At 47.9% G+C, this 7,637-nt stretch overlaps 1 non-coding gene across 1 annotated transcript; it reads right to left on the bottom strand.

The window, feature by feature from the left end:
• Window positions 1-547: 547 nt before the first annotated feature.
• On the bottom strand, window positions 548-621 carry Trnaa-cgc (transfer RNA alanine (anticodon CGC)). Its single transcript has one exon. It is a non-coding gene; the product is annotated as a tRNA-Ala (tRNA).
• Window positions 622-7,637: the final 7,016 nt, after the last annotated feature.

Raw genomic sequence — 7,637 nt, 5'->3', positions numbered from 1 at the left:
GAGGGAAAGGGTCGAGAGAGGGTGCGAGATGGGATCACACGAAATTACCTCTTGAACCCAGGGAGGAGGAGGAGGAGGAGGAGGAGGGGGGAAGATAATGTGCAGAGGAAACATAAAACCGAGCCATTCACACAAAAGGATGAGGAGAATGAGACACGATTAGAAGATGATCCATGTTGCGTGTGTGTGTGTGTGTGTGTGTGTGTGTGTGTGTGTGTGTGTGTGTGTGTTACAGTCTGATCATGTGCTGAATTCGCGTTTCTTTATTATTTTGAGCTTGGAACTCCATATTGAGGTATTTTAGGGTACGACTGGAACCTCGCATCTGCCCATCCATCTTTCAACTCACAGGAAAGTTGGAAAGTTTCGTTTAGTCGGCGCAACATCTGTGGTCATATGCCGAAGAAAGAGAGACAGGAGGGGAAGGAATTATAAGAGAAGGGAACATACCCCAAGGGACGGGACACAACCCCCGATTAATACCTGGTACCCATTCACTGCTGGATGGACAGGGGCGTAGGGTATCGGAAAAGCCGCCCAAATTTTTCCACTCCGCACGGGAATCGAACCCGGGCTCTCTTGGTTGCGAGCCGAATGTGCTAACCACTGCACCACGAAGCCCCATTCAACTCCCAGGAATCGAACCCGGGTCCTCTAGGCTGTGTGCCATACGGGAGATTAAATATGGAAGTAAGAGTATCATTGAAAAAGTTGGACTCCCCGACCCAAAAAAACACACAGATACCCACCCACACACACAGCCAGGCCCTGCACCCCCCCTTACTACCATTACGCCTCCGCTCCGTGAATAATTAAATATGGAAGTAAGAATATTATTGAAAGAAAAAGTTGGACTCCCCGACCCCCCCCAAAAAAAAACACAGATACCGACCCACACACACAGCCAGGCCCTGCTTCCCCCCTTACTACCATTACGTCTCCGCTTCGTGAATAATTAAATCGGTGTATATCGAAAACGCGTGCAATAAAGCTTTTTTCCGATAGTCCCCGGCGCGAGAAGGCGACGCACTCTACACCTAATTACATGCAAGCCATTTCTCCTCCCGCGGCGCCGCTCCTGCACGGCTAATGACGGCTGCCGCCCGCTCAACGGCCCCCCTGCGAAGGCTTGATAGTTTACCCCCTTAACCCGGTAGCAGCGGGGATCGTGTTTCTTAAGGCCCCTCTAAGCGAGAAAAAAGAGAATACATCACTCACTCATAATACATATCAACGCATTTGTGATCAGTTTATGCATCATCTATTTTGGGGGGTTTATATCATGGCAAAAACTTGGCCCGTCGCTGCTACACGGTAAAGCCACAAATTTGCCCCGTCGCTGCTACACGGTAAAGCCACAAATTTGGCCCGTCGCTGCTACACGGTAAAGCCACAAATTTGGCCCATCGCTGCTACACGGTAAAGCCACAAATTTGCCCCGTCGCTGCTACACGGTAAAGCCACAAATTTGGCCCGTCGCTGCTACACGGTAAAGCCACAAATTTGGTCCGTCGCTGCTACACGGTAAAGCCACAAATTTGGCCCGTCGCTGCTACCAGGTTAACCCCTCTACCAGCTGTGCTAACCCCCACCCACTCCCTCTCTCTACTACTTTTCCTCACATTCGTCCATATTCGTTGCGCACCTTTACCCCAACCTACCAACTTCTTCCATATAAGTAACTAACGGAGAGCCTCGCCTTACACGACTTTCAGGTCAAGCTCATCCCTATACTGTCCAAACCCCTCATGCAAGAGTTAACCAGCATCTTCACTCTTTCATCCCTATACTGTCCAAACCCCTCATGCAAGAGTTAACCAGCATCTTCACTCTTTCATCCCTATACTGTCCAAACCCCTTATGCAAGAGTTAACCAGCATCTTCACTCTTTCATCCCTATACTGTCCAAACCCCTCATGCAAGAGTTAACCAGCATCTTCACTCTTTCATCCCTATACTGTCCAAACCCCTCATGCAAGGATTAACCAGCATCTTCACTCTTTCATCCCTATACTTTCAAACCCCTTATGCAAGAGTTAACCAGCATCTTCACTCTTTCATCCCTGTCCAAACCCCTCATGCAAGAGTTAACCAGCATCTTCACTCTTTCATCCCTATACTGTCCAAACCCCTCATGCCAGAGTTAACCAGCATCTTCACTCTTTCATCCCTATACTGTCCAAACCCCTCATGCTAGAGTTAACCAGCATCTTCACTCTTTCATCCCTATACTGTCCAAACCCCTCATGCAAGAGTTAACCAGCATCTTCACTCTTTCATCCCTATACTGTCCAAACCCCTCATGCTAGAGTTAACCAGCATCTTTACTCTTTCATCCCTCACGCTGGTAAACTCTGGAACAATCTTCCTTCATCTGTATTTCCTCCTGCCTACGACTTGAACTCTTTCAAGAGGAGGGTATCAGGACACCTCTCCTCCCGAAATTGACCTCTCTTTCGGCCACTCTATTCAGGAGCAGTAAGTAGCGAGCTTTTTTTTTTTCATTATTGTTTTCTTTTTTTTCGCGCCCTTGCACTGTCTCCCCTGCTGTAAAAAAAAAAGGAAGGGGAGGGGGGGGGGCGCGTCACCTCACTCACCCACCCACTCCACCCCCCGAGAGTCAACTCGGGCAAGCCTTAACGCAGATCCTACTCCCGTTCCAGGAAAATGAAGAGCCGCAGAAAGACAGGGAGGATGTGAAAAAAAAGGATGTTGAGGGCAGGGAAAAAATGGATGAAGGATGAGAGGGAAGGGATGAAGAGGTGAATAGAGAAAAAGAAGAATGAAGAAGCACAGATTGGCAGAGAGGATAAGGAAAGAGGATAAAGAAAAGTGGAGATGGAGAGACAAAAGGAATTTCTGGACATACGGACTTTGGACCTTGAGGGTGATGGGGTGGGGGGGGGGGGAGGTGGCAGGGAAAGAGGAAGGAGGAGGAAGGGGGTAGGGTTAACCACATATCCTAAAGGGTTGTAATACTTATAAGAGATTCGAGGAAGACTGGCCCGGGACTGTTTGATATTAATAGACCGTGTGAGAACATACATCTTAATCAGACCCACCTTACCAGACTCTCTCTTATCCGCCTCAGCAAACACCGAACTCCTGCCCAAGCCGCCGATTTCAGCTAAAGCAATATTGACAATGTGCGGGAGGGAATGAAGAGAAGGATGGAAGCAGCGAAGGTTGGGTAGCTGAGAAGAGAAGTGGAGGGAAAGGAGGAGGATAAGAAGAGGATACTAGGGAGGGAAGGAAGAAGATAAGGAGAAGAGAACAGGAAAGGAAGTAGAGGAAGGGAATGGAAGCAGAGAAGGAAAACTAAAGGAAGGGTAGAAAATGCTGAAGACAGGAGGAGAGGTAGTGAATTCGATAGGGAATGGCACCCAGGAATTAAAAAGGAAGGAAAGGAAGAAGGTGAGAAGGGGAGGAAGGCGAGAGAAGCAGAGGAAGGGAATGGAAGCAGAGAGAAAAATCTAAAGGAATGGTAGATGCTGCTGAAGAGAGGAGGATAGATAGTGAGTTCGATAGGGAATGGCACCAAGGAATTAAAATGAAAGGATGGCGAGGGAAGCAGAGAAGGAGTGACAATAAAGAAGTAAAGAGAAGGAAATGAGAGAAGATGAGAAAAGGAGGAAAGGAAAGGTAAGTAAAGGAGAAGAAAAGGGAAAGAAAGCAGAGAGAGGCGGAATTGCAAGGTAGTCATCAGTCAGTGCCGGGCAAAGGATATTCGCACTGTATTGTTCACTTCTGTGTCCGCCGTGCGTTAGTTAGCCTTGTGCTGCAATGCTAACTACCGCGAGGCAAAGCAAGGCGACTTATAAAAACAATATTCAGGAGCATTGTTCAAAGGTACACACACACACACACACACACACACACACACACACACACACACACACACACACACACGCAAGCACGCACGTTATCCCTTGTATCTCTCCCGTGTTGTCTTGTTAGTCAGTACTTTTAAAATACGGAAGCATGGTTTTGGTACATCATTTGCAGTGTGTGTGTGTGTGTGTGTGTGTGTGTGTGTGTGTGTGTGTGTGTGTGTGTTGGCTGTGGCTCCCGCTGCTGAACACTGACCTCCACCCCGCTAACACAACAACATTCACCACCAACATCGCAAAAACAAAAACAAAACAAAACTACTACTACTACTACTACTACTACTACTACTACGACTACTACTACTACTACTACTACTAATAATAATAATAATAATAATAATAGTATCATAAATATTGCTGCTGCTGTCACATCATTATCATATCATCTTTTTAAGCCACTTAGCATGTCTCGTCGCCTCCTCTGGCAAAGCGGTATTTATAATTCACATGTGAGGCAACACCATTTATTCACCCCGCACACACACCGGGCAGGGTGGAAAGCAGAGGAAGGGAATGGAAGCAGAGAAAGAAAACTAAAGGTAGGGTAGAAAATGCTGAAGAGAGGAAGAGAGGTAGTGCGTTCGATAGGGAATGGCACCCAGGAATTAAAATGGAAGAAAAGGTAGATGAGAAGGGGAGGATGGAGAGGGAAGCTGAGGAAGGGAATGGAAGCAGAGAAAGAAAACTAAAGGAATGGAAGAAGCTGCTGAAGAGAGGAGGATAGGTAGTGCGTTCGATAGGGAATGGCACCCAGGAATTAAAATGGAAGAAAAGGTAGATGAGAAGGGGAGGATGGAGAGGGAAGCTGAGGAAGGGAATGGAAGCAGAGAAAGAAAACTAAAGGTAGGGTAGAAAATGCTGAAGAGAGGAAGAGAGGTAGTGCGTTCGATAGGGAATGGCACCCAGGAATTAAAATGGAAGAAAAGGTAGATGAGAAGGGGAGGATGGAGAGGGAAGCTGAGGAAGGGGATGGAAGCAGAGAAAGAAAACTAAAGGTAGGGTAGAAAATGCTGAAGAGAGGAGGAGAGGTAGTGAGTTCGATAGGGAATGGCACCCAGGAATTAAAAAGGTGGGAAGGGGAGGAAGGCGAGGGAAGCAGAGAAAGAAAACTAAAGGAATGGAAGAAGCTGCTGAAGAGAGGAGGAGAGGTAGTGAGTTCGATAGGGAATGGCACCCAGGAATTAAAATGGAAGATAAGGCGGTGTGTTGTTGTTGTTGTATAGTATTCCAGTGTCTATTTCCTACACACGTCAAAGCTACAATGAGTAAACTTCAAAAGCACGAGAGAATGAACGCGTTACAATATAAGTGAAAAATGAAAAGCAGATCGCGTGAGTCATGACGCACATCGCCTGACAGAAATACATTGTGCAAATTAATGCAAATGCGGGGGAAGCGAAACATGTTTTTTCGACGCGTGCGACATTAAAACATTAAAGATAAACGCGAGCAGAAATTCCCGCGGAGAATATACTATATGTTGTAGCGGGGAGTGACCGGATACGTGGGGAGAGGATGTGGTGGTGGTGGTGGTGATGTTGGTGGTGATGGTGGTGGTGGTGATGGTGGTTAACAATTATAATACAGTTGGTCCTCCTCCTCCTCCTCCTCCCACTACTACTACTACTACTACTACTACTACTACTTCGGCTAAGGTTTTTCATTTTGACACCAGCGGTAGCAAATTCACTATTCCAGCATTTGGCCTTCCATTTCTATAACCTTCTAATTTCTTTCCTTCTCTTTCTCCTCCTCTCTCAAGCAAGGAAGGAAAGTGGAGGGAAAGGCAGACGATAAGGAGAGAAGTAGAGTATGGGGAGGGAGGCAGGGAGGAAGTATTAGTGGAGATGGATAGGAGAGGAAAGGAAGAAGAGGGAATGGAATGGCAGCAAGGAAGGAAAATGGAGGAAAAGGAAGACGATGAGGAGAGAAGAGGAAAATGGGAAGAGAAGCAGGGAGGAAGAAATAGTGGAAAAGTGAGGGAGGAGGAGAGAGAGAGAGAAGGAAAGAAGGAAAGGTAGAAGATAAAGATAAGTCTCTCTCTCTCGTACACACAGAGAGAGAGAGAGAGAGAACAATGACGGACCACAAAACACACACACACACACACACACACACACACACACACACACACACACACACACACACACACACACACACACGCACTCGCCAGGGGCCATCAGATCCTCAACGCCTTTGAGGGAAGCGGATTGATCTCAAGATAAAACGCCGCTTATGGGTTCCCAAAGGGCCTCCGTGGCTCTGCGCGTTCAGTGGGTCCGAACACCCACGCCACACCACGCTAGACTATACCACACCATCCCACGCCAAGCCACAATACACCTAACCTCGCCTCGTTACGCCACGCTACGCCACACGACCACAAGACACACTTCGCCTCGCCGCGCTCCGCCACACCACGCATGGGTTAAGGCGAGACGGAGGAGTCTGAGTACCACATTCATTGATGCCGTGAGGTACTGGAGGCTCGTGACAAGTAGGGCGCCCAGCATCACTGTCTCACAAGCCGGAGCGCCCCTGGACACAAGATCGGTGCAAGGGAGAGGGAGTGGTGTGCCGTGAAGGAGGAAAGGGAGGGTAGTGTGATGGGAAGGGAGGAAAAGGGGGTGCTGTGAAGGGAGGAAGGGAGGGTGTGCTGTGAAGGGAGGAAGGGAAGTAAGGGAGGCTGTGGTATGAACTGACGAAGGGGTGCTGTGAAGGGAAGAAGGGAAGGGTGCAATGATGTGAAGGGAGGAAGGGGAGGTGCTCTGAAGGGAAGAAGAGGGGGTGGTGTGAAGGGAGGAAGGGAGGGTGTGCTGTGAAGGGAAGAAGGGAAGGGTGCAATGATGTGAAGGGAGGAAGGGGAGGTGCTCTGAAGGGAAGAAGAGGGGGTGGTGTGAAGGGAAGATGGGGGGGATATGAAGGGAAGAAGGGAAAGGTGCTTAGATGTGAAGGGAGGAAGAGGAAGGGGACTGGGCCGTATAGGGGGTCGTGGTAAGGGGCGGGGGCGCTATTTCCAGGAACGTTAAGTCTCTTCTTCTTCTTGGGATTCTGACCTTTCCAAGCGGAGCGGCGGGACTCTTCGAAAGGTTAGGTTAGGTTAGGTTAGGTTAGGTTAGGTAAGGTAAGGTAAGGTAAGGTAAGGTAAGGTAAGGTAAGGTAAGGTAAGGTAAGGTTAGGTTAGGTTAGGTTAGGTTAGGTTAGGTTAGGTTAGGTTAGGTTAGGTAGGTTAGGTTAGGTTAGGTTAGGTAGGTTAGGTTAGGTTAGGTTAGGTTAGGTTAGGTTAGGTTAGGTTAGGTAAGGTTAGGTTAGGTTAGGTAAGGTTAGGTTAGGTAAGGTTAGGTTAGGTTAGGTAAGGTTAGGTTAGGTTAGGTTAGGTTAGGTAAGGTTAGGTTAGGTTAGGTAAGGTTAGGTTAGGTTAGGTTAGGTTAGGTTAGGTTAGGTTAGGTAAGGTTAGGTTAGGGTAGGTAAGGTAAGGTTAGGTTAGGTTAGGTTAGGTTAGGTTAGAGGGTCGCATTTTAAAACATTTCCCCTCCCAAGTTCACCTATTGGACAAGGCTTTCGTAGGAGTTGTAGGCATTTCCAGGAGTAGTTTTAAGATCCTGGTGGTAGTTTGACCCTTCCTCTGTACCGTGAACCTAAAGAAACACCCATTAGAATACGATTGATCCCCTCTTTGACCTCTAGAAAGAGTTGATGTGAGAAGCGAAAGTCTTGTAATACCGCTCTTATACCCTCCAAAAGCGT

Source organism: Eriocheir sinensis, unplaced genomic scaffold, assembly GCF_024679095.1.
Source record: "Eriocheir sinensis breed Jianghai 21 unplaced genomic scaffold, ASM2467909v1 Scaffold667, whole genome shotgun sequence".
Lineage (NCBI taxonomy): Eukaryota > Metazoa > Arthropoda > Malacostraca > Decapoda > Varunidae > Eriocheir > Eriocheir sinensis.
This window is presented reverse-complemented; position numbering and strand designations above follow the sequence as displayed.